Genomic DNA, 16,663 nt, shown 5'->3' on the forward strand with positions numbered 1-16,663 from the left:
TTATGGTGCTATCTTATACTGTATGTATAATATGCTTCTAAGTTTTTCAATAATGATCCCAGCTGGTCACTCATACTTTTCCCTGCAGTAAAGCTGACCATACAAATTGGATTCAAGCTGATCAAAGAGTCTATATTTTGTTAGAAATTTCAAACAATCTGAAGTGTATCAGTTCATCTAGATGTTAAAGGTGGGCTTGTCCTGTACCCGTTATGTACTCTGTGTGTTATATTAATTACTGATTGCATCTGTTAATATGTTGTGCTGCTAGCTGGGTGCAGGTTCCAGATACAGTAGAGTGGGACTGTTGCCAAAGGTGCAATCTAGTGGTTGGGCTGACATAGCGACAGAATGGAAGAGATAGGGTTAAAGGGGAAGTGACAAATGCGGGAAAGCGGATGGTTGGGATGTCTCAAGAGAAGCCAGTCTAAAATAGGGCTTGAGTGTGAGATGATGTGGTCTTGGTGCTAGGGCCAGTCAGGGAACCCTGAGGTAACCTCAAGAGGTCCAGAGCCTAAAGCTCACCCTGGCAGGCTTAAAGAGTAATTCGGCTATAGAGCCACCAGACCCAAGAATTGGACGAAGGTAAGCGGAGTATGGGGGAAGGAGACACAGACACTGGTGCTTAAGGACGACATCCAAGATAGCGGACGAGGACAGGTCAAGAGGTAGTACCGCACACTCAGAGGAATGAGGAAGAGGAAGGCCATTTTTGTCATAACAATGTGAAGAATAAAGTGAACATTCTGGTTGGCTAAGTGAGCATTGGTGTCACGGATGTTACTAAATGTCTACAACAATGATTGCCAGTGGGGTGACGGACAGCGGCCTGAAGAAACCAGTAAGTGTTGTGCACCCCACCCGAGGTCCCAGTGTCTCCTTAGTGAAGAAGGGTGGCGCCCAAGCACCTTCCTTCATAGACATTATCCTAATTTCTGACATCAAGAGAAACAACAATTGGGGATGTTGTATTTCAGCCTTGCCGATCATCTTTTCAATATTAGCCGCTGCCAAGAGCTTCTTCTTCTCCCTGGCATTGGGAAGGACTGCTGCTGTTCAAAAGCTACTTATTGCATATGGCATCCTTAATTGTAAAAGAAATATGGTATACAGGGTGCAATGAAAACATTGGGACTCAAATGGCAAACTACTCAAATGAAAAACAATGCTAATCAGTGATGAGCGGACACGATGAAGTTCAGGTTCAGCGGATTCAGATGGACTTTCGATAAAGTTCAGATCAGGACTTGGACTTGACCTGAACCCCATTGGAAGTCACTGATTGGGCAGTCTCCACACACATACAGCCAGCTATAAATAGAGCATTTCCAGGAGAGGAAGTGCAGTGTTTTTTCATTTGTTTGGGTTTTTTGTACACGCTACATCCAATAACATTGCTTTTACCCCCAGTGTGGGCCATACAAATGCTGCAAGTAGCTCGCACTGGTTAGAGCACCGAGAGTACCCGAGCACAGCAATGCTCAATTGAGTGGTCAGCATACATAAAGCCCCCGAAGTCTGAACTCAGACACTGATTTTTTGTGTAAAGTCCAGGTTCGGTACGGACCCCAAACTTTAAAAGTTAGGGTCCGCTTATCTCTAATGTTAATATGTCAGATAAATGTATGCTACCCCTATCAATTTATTGTATCATTTGTCCATGAAAGCTTCAAATGTATTTAAAAATGACAAAAATACAACTACTGATCAAACTACCTGCTAACTGTTCTATTTTAATTGTATAGAATTCTGTTCCACCATCAAAATCAATGATATTTAATAAATTGTAAACTAAATGCCAGTGTGAATATGGACTGAAATAGTCAGATTGAACCTTTGTTTTATCTGTATTTAAGGTGTGAGGCACTGAGAGAAATGTAGCAATTGCCATTATTTCTATACAATGTGCAATACAGGGTAATATTGTGGTACCGTGTTAGCCAGAAAAATCAATTGAAATACTATGTCCCAAGAATGAGAAAAAGTACCTTTAGGTATCACTCCTAAAATACTTTTTCTCATTCTTGGGACATAGTATTTCAATCCATTTTTTCTATAAAAGCTTAACTAACAGCAGTTTCTTGGCCTGTCACTTGAGTGAGTAGAGGTCAGAGGTCACATCTTGAGGTAGGTCACAGGTGGTATGGTTTCTTTTAGTCCTTGACTTTGTGTGATGGAGCAGGCACCTGCATGGCAAACGTTATTAGAAGGTCTTAAGGTTAAGATAATATAAAACAGGAGAAAAAAAAAAAGAAATGCAGAGGCTTCACCTTGTTTTACCTCCTCCTGATTGTTAATGTGCCTGATTTTTTTTAGTGCAGACATAAAATTGGATTACGCAAAAACAGCAAAAAAAGATAAAGGAAATGAAACAATGAAGCACAAAAAGTGTTAATTAGTATTTTTTTTCACAGAAGGATTATAGAAAGGCCTAAAGCTTAATGAAATCTATTGGTTTTATTGATTATTGTATTTCTGGTGAGATTTTTTGTTATGTTTTTACTGTAAGCTGCTAATAATTTTAGTACTCCTTGGAGCAAACAATTTTTCAGCATTTTAAATCAAACTAAAAATACTTCTATGAATTTCAAGCATTTTTATTGTAGCTTTTAATTTGTGATATGTTGTGCATTATTTTATTGACCTTTTAAACTGGAAAGAGAGCATTTCACTGCCACTGCGCATGCGCCGGCACATCATCGCCACTCTGACACTGGTATTTCCAATGAGGTAATTTCCTCTCCCACAGCGCAAATACGCATTGTGGGTAAGGCATGCTCTAGATATAAATGGAGGTTCATAAGGATGGTGCTACCATTAGGGCATCTTCCTGTGTGTTGTTATCACGGCGGTGTCCCATCAATGTCCTGTTATCATATACGGACGGCGCAACCGAACGGAGCACACAATTGATTGTATCACCCCTATATAACAATATCATTTTGGTGCTCCCCTATTCATATTAAGGATATGTATATCTGGGGTAGGTTCAATTATTTTTTTGCTCCTAAAGGGTATATATTTATTACGGTATGAACTGTCTCAGCCCCGGGTGTTATTTTGATAGCTATTATACCAATCTGGGGTCTGTACTGATATTTTATAATTATTAACTTCTATTTGAACAATATCGCTTTGGTTCTTTTTAATTTTTAGGGGTAGGCACAATTATTTGTTTTGTCCTAAAAGGTGTATTTTGATTGTGAACTGTCTCAGCCCTAGGTATTATTCTGGGAAGTATTATACCAATTTGTGGGCTGTACTATTATTATATAATAACTTTGGCTTTCTCTTATCCTAATTACTGTGTAATTTGGGTATTACTTATATGTACTGTCATGGTTATATTATGGATTTCTTTCGTCTCTACTAGAACCTCCTGATGAACCATTATATGGAGAAACAGGTCCAGGCAAAGTATTACTGGGCATAGTCCAGAGGCGAGATGTGACTGGGTGCTATCCCCTTCCACCTCCCTGGAAGTCTAATACGGACACATTGGGCTGGATCAATGACCGCAAAACAAAAGTAGCTTCATTGTCACTATCCTATTTGCCGACGTGATCACCTCTATGTATTATACCCGTCCGTACCTCTGGACTTTGTTGTTTATCTCCCTCCCTCCCCTGTTTCTCTTGAGTTATGGAGTTTACAGATAGAGTGAGGGTTAGCCATCGAGGAGTGGGGGCGCAACAAAATTTAAGGTGTCTCACCTCCACTGGTAAGCAGGGCTGGATAATTAGGATTATCCTAGGTACAGGTTAGGTCCCTTCTAACCAGTCTTTTCACCTTGTCCATTTTTACTCGGTTTATATAACTTTATTCACATTTATTTTTCCCTTGGTTATTGTGGTGTTTTTAAATGTTTATTAATAAATAAATTTGTATTGGTAATTGTATGATATTTCCTTCCTATATTTAACAAGTTTTGTTCCATGTTAGGAAAATTATACAGCACGTTACGGTATTTCTTCCAATATATGATGACAGAACTTGCAATGGAGGCTGTAACACAGATGTGAACAAAGCCTAAGCACTAAAGCAGGACTTCTCACTCTTTTCTTCTTCATCATATTACTTTCAAAGATGCTTGAAAATCCAAATGTTACTGTACTCATATGTTTTCTACAGAGGTACCACTTTGCTTTTATTTATCTTTTTGCAACTTAAAACACATATAGGAAGGACTTAAGATTGGTTAAAAAGTTCTGTTGCAGAGATTGTTTCTCATGAGCGTCACATAAGGACAGGTTGCTCATGTGGAGTTGGCTAGCCTGTGATAGCTTATATGATGTCATAGTTGGCGTTAGTCATAAGTTTGCTCATGGACAGCTGTGGGTGGCCAAGCAGGAAGCTGTGAGGGAGGTTTTGAACAAATAGCTTTTCTGTGCCCTAATTTTTACTACCTCCTCCGCTTCCACTTTCTTTCACACATACACTTGTGATTATTGTGAAATTATTTTTTGTCCCCTTTCCATTTATAAATTTGGGTCACTGTTGTTTCAATGTATCGTTTGGCTCACTGACTGGACCCTCTACGTGACCAGAACAATAGAAAGAGCTTGTTAAACTTTTGACACGTAACTTGGAGAAAAATAAATACATGAGTTTGAAATCTTTACAATTGGGGTTTTGCTTCCCTTTTACAGGGTACACTTGACCTTGTCATCTTGTCTTTTACATTGGTTTTTGAAGAATTCAGAAATGTAATTTCAACCTTTCTTTGGCTTTATAATTTTCAAGTCAATATCTCAGCATCGCTTGCTTCGTATCTGAGTCTATCATTTTTGTGCCGTGCAGCACTAAGGCAAATACCTTTTAGATTACTGTAACCATATTTAATACAAAAGTAAAAAATACATTATAGATTTTACTTTTTCATTCTGTTTCATTAAAGAGGACCTTTTAATAGTTTTATCATGTTAAACTTTTCACATTTTTTGGGGGTGGGTTGTCTTTTAGGGGCTTTTTTTGGCTTTTATGTATCATTTCCATTGTGGAGATATTAGCTTATAAACTTTATATTCTAAATTCAACTATAACAACTATAACATAGGAGAGAGGTGTTAGTAGAGATTCATTCCTTGAGAATGTTCCTTGGGTGTTTATTTTTTACATGCACGATATTGACCAATCATAAGCCAGCAGTGTCATGCAGGATAAAAAGAAAACACACCCAGACAAAGTCAGAACCAACATTCTCTGTGTCATCTGATGACATGTAATGAGACATAGTCATGTTTTCCCCAATACTCTATTGTGATTCAGTGTTCCCAGGAGGTGGCAAGCTGAGCTGTGTGACATTACAAACACCAGTGAGACTTCCTGGTTCTGCGCTCCCATGGAAGGCAGCCTGTGAGAAGAGCTCCTGCTTCTTTATCAAGCCCCTGCAGTCCCAAGCACACAAACCTGCTGATAAGAGGTGGGAAAGAGGAGATAAGACAGTGTGCATGCCCCTCATACATAATGGAGAGGTATGTACACAAGAACGGGACAGCAGGACAGGGATCTTCCCCAGCCCAACAAAGGAGCAGCCGGGCTAATGCTAAAATGGTTCCAGAGGTGACCAAGCCCAGGAAAAGCAATAAACCTGGTAATCAGCTTACCCAGCAGGAGGGAGGGGGTGAGCAGGAGATAAGCACTGCAGGTCTCAGCATTTCTTACAAGTCCCTAGCTGATGAGGTGGTAAAGATGTTAACCCCAAAGCTTCAGGAAATGCTGGAGCAGACAGTGTCTGATGCCCTGAAGCAAATGCAGGAAGCCATCTCACAGCAATCAGAAAGACTGGCTACAGTGGAGAATAGACTCAGCACTGCAGAGGATGAGCTGGGAGAGGTGCAGGCCGAGCTGCAAAAAGTCACCAGGCTGAACCAGCAACTTGCAGATAAAATTGATGATCTCGAGAATCGCTCCAGACGAAACCACTTAAGAATCATCGGGCTCCCAGAAACTATCACCCCTCACCAGCTAATGGGGATATGCATGGAGGACATACCTCACGCCCTGGGGATTGCTGATACACTCAAGGCTGAAAGGGCACACAGAGTGGGACCCCCAGCCCAGCACACAAGTGCAAACACACCTCCAAGACCCAGACCAGTGATTGTCAGATATTTGAACTTTGTGGATAAAACTAACATCTTACAAGCATTTCGGAAGAAGACATCCCCATGGTGGTAAGGGGACATAAGATTCTGATATTCAGTGACTATTCGGCGGAGGTCACAAAGAAAAGAAGAGCCTTCAGTGATGTCTGCACAGAGCTTTTCAGAAAGAAGATAAAATTTGCTTTGCAATTCCCGGCCATCCTTAAAATCTTTGCCCCAGGAGGAGGTACAGAGACATTCATGGCCCCTGATCAGGCAAGACGCTATGTGGACAAGACTTTTGCAAAATCGTCGCCCCTGGCAAAGAGTGGGGATGCTACTCCCCAGAGGGGGTGAGGACATAAAATAGCCCATACAGGGGCAAAATTTATAGTATCATAGTTTTTAAGGTTGAAGGGAGACTCTAAGTCCATCTAGTTCAACCCGTAGCCTAACATGTTGATCCAGAGGAAGGCAAAAAAAAACAAAAAAAAAAACAATGTGACAAACAAGTTCCAATGGGGAAAAAATTTCCTTCCTGACTCCACATCCGGCAATCAGACTAGTTCCCTGGATCAACACCCTGTCATAAAATCTAATATACATAACTGGTAATATTAAATTTTTCAAGAAAGGCGTCCAGGCTCTGCTTAAATGTTAGTAGTGAATCACTCATTACAACATCATGCGGCAGAGAGTTCCATAGTCTCACTGCTCGTACAGTAAAGAATCCCCATCTGTGATTATGATTAAACCTTCTTTCCTCAAGACGTAGCGGATGCCCCCGTGTTCCAGTCGCAGGCCTAGGTGTAAAAAGATCTTTGGAAAGGTCTCTGTACTGTCCCCTCATATATTTATACATTGTGATTAGATCCCCCCTAAGCCTTCGTTTTTCCAGACTAAATAACCCCAAGTTTAATAACCTGTCTTGGTATTGCAGCCCACCCATTCCTCTAATAATCTTGGTCGCTCTTCTCTGCACCCTCTCCAGTTCAGCTATGTCCTTCTTATATATCGGTGACCAGAATTGTACACAGAATTCTAAGTGCGGTCGCACTAGTGACTTGTACAGAGGTAGAACTATATTTTTTTCATGAACACTTATACCTCTTTTAATACATCCCATTATTTTATTAGCCCTGGCAGCAGTTGCCTGACACTGTCCACTAAAGTGAAGTTTACCATCCACCCATACACCCAAGTCTTTTTCTGTGCCTGTTTTACCCAGTGTTCTACAATTAAGTACATAATCATACATTTTATTTCCTCTACCCAAGTGCATGACCTTACATTTATCTACATTAAACTTCAATTGCCACTTCTCAGCCCAATTCTCCAATTTACATAAATCTCCCTGTAATATAAAATTATCCTCCTCTGTATTGATTACCCTGCAGAGTTTAGTATCATCTGCAAATATTGAAATTCTACTCCGCATGCCCCCAACAAGGTCATTAATAAATATGTTGAAAAGAAGCGGGCCCAATACTGACCCCTGTGGTACCCCACTATGAACTGAGACCCAGTCCGAGTACATACCATTAATAACCACCCTTTGTTTCCTATCACTGAGCCAGTTTTTAACCCAGTTACACATATGTTCCCCTATCCCCATTATTCTCATTTTATGTACCAACCTTTTGTGTGGCACTGTATCAAAAGCTTTTGAAAAGTCCATATACACAACATCCACTGCATTTCCCTGGCCCAGGCTTGAACTTACCTCTTCATAGAAGCTGATCAAATTAGTTTGACAGGATCGATCCCTCATAAACCCATGTTGATACTCTGTCATAAGGTTATTTTTCTTGAGATACTCCAGTATAGCATCTCTCAAGAACCCCTCAAGGATTTTACCAACCGTAGAGGTTAAACTTACCGGCCTATAATTTCCCGGCTCAGTTTTTGTCCCCTTTTTGAATATTGGCACCACATTTGCTATGCGCCAGTCCTGCGGTACTGACCCTGTTATTAAGGAATCTGTGAAGATTAAAAATAATGGTCTATCTATCACAGAACTCAATTCCTGTAGTACTCTGGGGTGTATGCCATCCGGGCCCGGAGATTTGTCAACCTTAGTGATTTCGAGGCAGCGGCGTACTTCATGCTGGGTTAAGCAGGTAATATTCAAGGGTGAATTTATGGCATCACTGGTCATGTCATCTGCCATGGCATCTTCTTGTATAAAAACCGTAGAAAAAAATTCATTCAGCAGGTTGGCTTTACCCTCATCCCCTTCCACCATTTCACCAAGACTATTTTTAAGGGGGCCAACACTATCGCTTTTCAGTTTTTTACTGTTTATGTAGTTAAAGAATATTTTAGGATTATTTTTACTTTCTCTTGCAATGAGTCTCTCTGTCTCAAACTTAGCTAACTTAATTTGCTTTTTACATATTTTATTTAATTTTCTATAATTATATAATGCCTCATCACTACCTACCCTCTTTAATTCTTTTAAGGCTTTCTGTTTTTCTTTTATTGCTTCCCTTACAGCTCTATTTAGCCATAGGGGTTTCTTCCTATTTCGAGCATGTTTGTTCCCATAGGGTATATTTTCTGCACAAGCCCTATTCAGGATGCTCATAAAAGTCTCCCATTTGCTTTGTGTACTTTTATTACTTAGTACATCATCCCAGTTTATTGCACTAAGATCATCTCTCAACCGTTTAAAATTTGCTTTCCTGTAGCCCCTCTACTATACATCTTACTAAAGAATACATGAAAACTTATTATTTTGTGATCACTATTCCCCAAGTAACCCAGAGACATCCCCATGGTGGTAAGGGGACATAAGATTCTGATATTCAGTGACTATTCGGCGGAGGTCACAAAGAAAAGAAGAGCCTTCAGTGATGTCTGCACAGAGCTTTTCAGAAAGAAGATAAAATTTGCTTGTATATTTGATATGCGGTCTGGCCTATTGGTTAGTACAAGGTCTAGTAGTGCTCCCCCTCTTGTGGGGTCCTGTACCATTTGTGAAAGGTAATTATCTTTCATTGTTATCAAAAATCTATTTCCTTTGCTGGAACTGCAAGTTTCTGTTCCCCAATTTATGTCAGGATAGTTAAAGTCCCCCATAATAATTACCTCTCCGAGACTCGCTGCTTTATCAATTTGCTTTATGAGGAGATTCTCAACCTCTTCCATAATATTCGGCATCTTATAACACACCCCTATCAGTATTTTATTATTCATTCTCCCCCCCCCCTTATCTCCACCCATAGGGACTCTACATTCTCTAAATTGCTAATGTTTAATGTGGAGTATTGATGCTGTTTGTAAAGGAGCGATGGGGGAGGGGGATTTGTATGGGGGTCTGGAGTTCATGATGTGGGCCTGAAAGCGTTAACTCTACCATAACCCAGACACCCACAGTCCCTCTCCATACCTCCGCTTTTCCTTTTTTTTTTTATCTTCTTTTTCTTTCTTCCTCTGTCCTCCTTCTTTCCCTGTCTTGCCCAACCCCATTATTATCCCATCACCCAAACGCACCCCCCTCCAACACATAACTGCCTCCCTCTACCCCCATACCCACACTCCCCTCCCACTCCCTCCAACTACACTCCCCCACCCACAAACTACTTTCCACCCCCTCCCACCCACACCTCCTTTACCACCCACAAGCAAACCCTCTCCTGACCCCCCCGACTACACACTTTCTCCCACCCACAAACTACCTCCCACCCCATCCGTCCCAATCATCTCCCCCATCCCATTCACACCTCCCCCCATTTACGACCCTTCTCCTTCCCATAACCATCCTCTGGACCCCTCCTCCATTCTTCCCTCCTTTCTTCCTCTTGTTTCCTTTTTCTTTCTTTTCTTTTCCTTCATCTCTCCTGGGAATGAGCCTCTATATACTGGGTCGAGGTTCAACCTACTTTCAGTCCTCAGGGTTTGGGGATACTTGTATATATTTCTGAAGCTATGTTTAGCATGCCTTTAAGTGAAGTGTGGAAGCTCAAGAAAGCGAACATATTTTGAGGAGCGAAAGAGGGATCAGTAGGAGTCCCTACATACATGCGGGAAAAAAGTGAAGTCCGCAACTGTGTTTTCCTACAAAGGATAAAGGATAGCGGTGTTATTTTCTTGGTTTAATTGACTTTTTTTTTTGCACCACCAGAGAGAGACGCGGTGGACAGGTTTTAAGAAGGTTTTAGTTAAGATAGGATAAGAAGTAAGATTTCAAGTAATATATAAGGATGCGAATTGTGTCATGGAACGTTAAAGGCCTGCAGTCGCCACACAAAAGACGAATGATATTGAGGCACTTAAAGAAGCTTAAAGTAGACATTGCCCTACTCCAGGAGACCCATTTGAAAAATCAGGATTTCACCAGAATGTGCAAAATGTGGGTGGGAGAAGTGATGGGATCCTCAGCCCAAAATAATAAAGCAGGTGTGTTAATACTACTCCATAAGCAGGCAAATTGTAAGGTAATAACACAGGAAAATGATGGAGATGGGAGAATACAAAAAGCTTTGCTTGATACCCCATGTGGACGACTCAAAATCTATAATGTATATGCACCAAATGAGAGTAATAAGATTTTCTTCCAGGAGTTGGAGAGGCAGGTTTTGGAGGACCCTGAGAGGAACATAATAATAGGAGGGGATCTTAATACGGTAATGAACGTCAGAGAAGATAGGTCTGGTCTGGCACAGGACACAAACGCATGGTAGCCAGGACACATGACAGGGTGCTGAATCTATTCACAGAACATACTAGCGTAATAGATGCTTGGCGAAACTCACACCTGGCAGACCGAGAGTACACTCATTTCTCCCACGTCCATAACACATGGTCTAGAATAGACTATTTTCTACTGACACAAGGTCTACTCAACAAAATGAGGAGGATCGACATACAAGATCTGGTGATATCAGATCATGCCCCATTACTCCTAGACCTAGAAGAAACCTACCCCAAGGGAACAGACATACTGTGGAGATTCCCTTCACACTTAGCCCAGGACGAGAACTTCCAAAAACTGGTGAAAATGTGGTGGCAGGAATATACATGGGATAATAAGGCGCATGAGGAGAACTCCCATTTATACTGGGACGCAGCTAAGGCAGTACTAAGGGGAAGAATAGTGGGATATGTGAAAGCGTTGCGAAACAAAACAACTAAAGCATACACTGAAGCCAGCAGAAGGACCAGAGAAGCATACACAAACTACATTAATAATCCATCTATTGGTAACAGGAACAAGTGGATAAAAGAGAAAGCAGAATTTGACTTGTGGGTGGACAGGGCAGAGAGGATGAGGGGCCAGAGAATTGCATCACATTATTTTAGATTCGGGAACAAGGCAGGTTCGCTTCTGGCACGAATGGCAAAGGGAATAACTCCTTTAACATCCATAACTCATTTGAGGGACCCATCTGGGGCTAGCCACAATGACCCAAAGAAAGTCAATGACATATTTGGAGAATTCTACAAAAAACTATATGAACAAGGGCCAGCAAATGACACAGAAGGAGGAAACTTCCTAAACAATCTGTCATTACCCACAATTACGGAGTCGGACAGGGAAATGTTAAATGCCCCAATAAACGAGGAGGAAGTGAGAACAGTTGTGAAAAACCTTAAAAATAACAAGGCCCCAGGCCCTGATGGAATGACGGGGGTATTTTATAAAATACTACAGGAAGATGTTATGCCCACTTTGGTAAAAGTTTTCAACTACACTCTCCAAAATAAAATTCTACTACAGTCTGGCCATATGGTGTATATAAAGGTAATACACAAACAAGGAAAAGACCCCTCGGACCCTTCATCATACAGGCCCATATCGCTGATAAATCAAGACATTAAAATAATCTCTAAAATCCTGGCAGACCGGCTAGCATTGATCCTCCCATCGATAGTAGGACCACATCAAGTGGGGTTCGTTAAAAATAGGTCAGCAGTATTCAACATTCGCACAGTGTTGGCGGTACTAGATGGAACAAAAAGACCGGGCCTGATAAAGGGGAACCCTGCGTTATTGGCCTTAGACGCGGAAAAGGCCTTTGACAATGTAAATTGGCATTGGTTAGGGCTAGTATTAGATACATTTGGCATAATGGGTACTTTTCGGAACTATATGGAGGCACTTTACGCTACATCTGAAGCTAGAATTTCCACAATGGGCTTTCTGTCAAAATCTTTTCAGCTACAGAAGGGGACCAGGCAGGGGTGCCCCCTGTGCCCTCTTCTGTTTGACTTGGCCCTTGAACCACTAGCCCAATACTTAATAAAATCAGAAGATTTCTCAGGAATCAAGGTGGGGAATAGTGAGATAAAACTAACCTGCTTTGCAGACGATATGCTTTTATTTATGTCAGACCCAGACAATCATCTGAAGAAGGTAATAGACAAACTGACGTACTTTGGCTCCTTTTCAGGCTACAGGATAAATATCAGTAAAAGTCAGATTCTATATTTGACATCCCTGGGAAATAGGCAAGGTGAGGGAATAGAAGTAGCCATAGCCCCGCACTACATCACTTATTTAGGAATTAAAATAGGCAGAGACTCAATGTCATTATATAGACTTAACTATCCACACCTAAATGAAAAAATAACTAAAGAGCTAGACAGGTGGAAAAATCTTTCCCTGTCCCTGTTTGGCAGAGCACATCTGATAAAGATGATCAGCTTTTCCCGCTTGCTCTATCCTATACAAACTATTCCCTTACTGCTGAAACACACCGATATCAACAAGTTGTAATAAGAGTTTGTAAAATTTTTATGGCAGGGAAAGAGACCAAGAGTAGCCTACTCAAAGCTGTGTCTACAGAAAAAAGACGGAGGGATACAAATGCCCATGATTAGATTGTACAATTTAGCGGCGCTTGCCAGACATATAAAAGACTGGATCAATGGGACAAGCTTCTTTTCTAACGTTCAGCTGGAGAGGGAGCTAACAAGCCCTTTTAACTTGGTAGCGGTATTACATATGAAGCTAGATAAAATACCAACGTACGTGAAACAGAGCTGTTTAATAAAGGACACGGTGGGGGCCTGGAGAGCACTGAGAAAACTGTATAGACTCCCTTATTGTCTTTCAAAATTTACCCCGTTGTGGGAGGATCCAAATTTTATTCAAGGGTCTCAAAACAAATTATTTCAAGGATGGAAGCAGAGGGGGATACGGAGGTTGGGTGACTTACTGAAAACAGAGGAGGGGAGAGTTCTGAGCTGGGCGGAGGTATCGGAAAAATTTAACATGGAAAATCACCATTACCTACAATATTTACAAATAACAACACATTACACATCAGTGGTAAAAGAGGTCGAGAAGGCTGAGAAGAAGGGGAGTTTTGATGTATTGATTGGTCAAGGAGCGAGACATGAATCCCTTTCGATCATATACCAACGATTGAGAGATCAAGTACAGGGCCCCTGGAAAGAGCAAATATTTAAAACCTGGGAGACTGCTCTGGGCGATCCTGACATCTATGATAAAATTCTAAGGGGGTTGGAATCTGTTAAGAAAGTAATGATAAATGAACAATGGAGGGAGATGCAATTTAAGCTAGTACACAACGCAACATACGCCTTTAATATAGCACATAGCAGTTCACCAGTGCATTTCTTGGACCATTGCCCTAAATGTGGACTCCATAAAGCAAAACTGTTTCACTGCATATAGGAATGCCCACAGGTGGGGGGGTATGGGAGAAAGCGGTGGCGTACATATTGAGGATTTGGAAAGTAGTTATACCCGTCACCCCTCGGGCCTGTTTGTTTCACTGTATAGAAGCCCCTACGGAAACTAACAGAGCAAGTGCTCACATTCCAGATGTAATACACGTAGTATTGCTTGTAGTCAAGAAATGCCTACTTAGGAATTGGCTGATAAGACAGACTCCGAGAAATACAGAAATAGTGGATACCCTAAAAACAATAATGATGTACGATAAACTGGATTCGGAGAAACATAAGGAGAAGTCCACTAAAAGATTCTTCAAAAAATGGAGAACATTTATTGAGCAAAGCTTCACACAGACGGAAATCACCCAGTTAATTAAAGCATTTGAACACACGGCTTGGTATTGTGTGGAAGACATTGCAGGGACACTAGGGACACTGAAGATGGGGAGCATCCAAAGGACCAACTGAAGGGAACAAATAGGTTAAGTTGTTAAGTTAGAGTAAATTATTGTTAAGATAATTCTATGGAGATGAAATTGTTGTGACAATGAAAAAGAAAATGATGTAACAGAAGCATTGTACGATCCGGAGACATTTTATGGAATGTAACAACATGTTCTCTTGTTGATGATATGTGCTTGCTGACATCAAATAAAATATGTTTAAAAAAAAAAACAAACACCAGTGCATTTCTTCCAGGCATTGAGAAATACTGCCATGATAGGTGGTATAAATCCAGAGTTGTGTATGTAAATTGCAGCTCTCATCTCACAGCATTGTCAGCTTTCCTCTTCTTCCTCTACCCACCCATTTGTCAGTGACATAGGTTAAGAGCTAAATCATGTCACATAAATCACTCTGGATCTGTGTCAACTATCAGGGCATTATTCCCCGATGATTGGGATAAATGCTCAGAAGTGTTAGTAATGACACACAGCTCTGCTATCTTCTGAAAGTCATGTCAAATGTGATTTGGTCCCTATAAAAATTGTTTTGTAAATTTTGGTCGAAAATTGAGAAATTGCTAATAAACCATTCAAAGAAAAAAAATGATTATTCAAAAATTGTGCTGATGTAAAGTAGAAATGTGGGAAATGTAAATTAACTATTTTGTGTGTCACAGATCTTTGGTTTAAGGGCATAAAATCTCAAAGTTCAAAAATTGCAAAATGTTAAAAATTTTCACAAAATGTCTGGTATTTTCACAATCAAAAACACAAAAATCATTCTAAACGTCATGTACAATATGTCTTGCAAAAATATTTTTTCTCATAATCTCTGGAATATGTTGAAGCATATAGTGAGACTTGAGAAAAATGAACTGGTCATGGATGTGAAAACATGCTCAGGATTGCAGGGGTTCACCCCTTCCCCCCTGGCAGTTTTTAGTTTTTCGTTGTTTTTTGCTTCCCTTCTTCCGAGTCGTAACTTTTTTATTTTTCCAGCAATCTTGTCATATGAGGGCTTGTTTTTTGTGGGACAAGTTGTACTTTTAAATGAAACTATGAATTTTACCATATAGTATACTGGAAAACAGCAAAAAAAATTGCAAGTGCGGAAAAATTGCAAAAAAAAAGTGCAAAATTGTTTTGGAGGTATTTTATTCACTCTGTTTACTATATGGTAAATCCAATGTGTTAATGTGATGCCTCAGGTTGGATCAAGTTTGTAGATACCAAACATGTATAGGTTTACTTCTATCTAAGGGGTTAAAAAAATTCAGACGTTTGTCCAAAAAAAGTGGCGCACTTTTTGTGCCATATTTTGCAACCCGTAGCGTTCTCATTTTTTGGGATATGGGGCTGAGTGACAGCTTATTTTTTTAAAATTCGAGCTGACGTTTTTAATTTTACCATTTTTGTGCAGATGCTATGTTTTGATCTCCTGATATTGCATTTGCACAAAATGAATGTGACCAAAAAACGTAATTTTGGCATTTGGAAATTTTTTGCCACTATGCTGTTTACCGATCAGGTTAGATGATTTTATATTTTGATTGATCGGGTACTTCTGAACACAGCAATACCAAATGTGTGTTTGTTTTCTGTTTTTTTAAATGTTTAATTTTCAATGGAGTGAATGGGTGCTGTGCATGACCTCACCAGCGCCATGCTCATACCCGCCCATAACCTCGTGCCTGCGCATTTAGCTCACCGGCGCGAGCTAGGGCAGCTGTTTTCTGCTCTGCCCACGATATGGCAGAGCGAACTTTGCCTGAGCAAGCAGACCTAACTGCACAGGTGTGAGATTTGAAAATGCGACGAGGAGGATGACGGAGGGCGTCATCCCGTCAATCAAGGAAGGAGGATTGCGATCAGCGGCAGGAGGGAGATAAAGGAGCATAAAATAAGCCCGCCCATCTGACCAATCAAGGTAATTAGTATACCTAACGGCCAAGTTTTATAAAGTTATTTTTGGGGTCTGGAAGGGGAGTCAGGGCCAAGGTGCACCTTCATAGAATGCAGCCCAGGAGCTGCAGAAGGTGACTCTTTTAGTTTAATAGGTACAAATCTGGTGACAGGTTCCCTTTAATCTGTGTTGTTGGGTAATTCTCCATTGCCAAGATAATCCATTCACCTCACAGGTATGGCATATCAAAAGACAGCATGAATATTGCACAGGTGTGCCTTAGGCTGGCCACAATAAAAGGCCACTCTAAAATGTGCAGTCTTACAGTAATGGGAAGGTTTGGGGGGGTTTCAGACAACCAGTCAATATCTGTTGTGACCACCATTGGCCAGTCTGCTATCTACCCCGTACAATGAAAACTGTGACTCATCCATGAAGAGAAAACCTCTACAATGTGACAGACACCATCAACTGTGAGCATTTGCCCAAACAAGACAGTTACAACAACAAACTGTTGTCAGATGGAGACCTCAATGTGGATGACAAGCATGTAGATGAGACGGTGTCCGACAGTTTGTGCA

This window comes from Anomaloglossus baeobatrachus, chromosome 2 (genome assembly GCF_048569485.1).
Source record: "Anomaloglossus baeobatrachus isolate aAnoBae1 chromosome 2, aAnoBae1.hap1, whole genome shotgun sequence".
Classification (NCBI taxonomy): Eukaryota; Metazoa; Chordata; class Amphibia; order Anura; family Aromobatidae; genus Anomaloglossus; species Anomaloglossus baeobatrachus.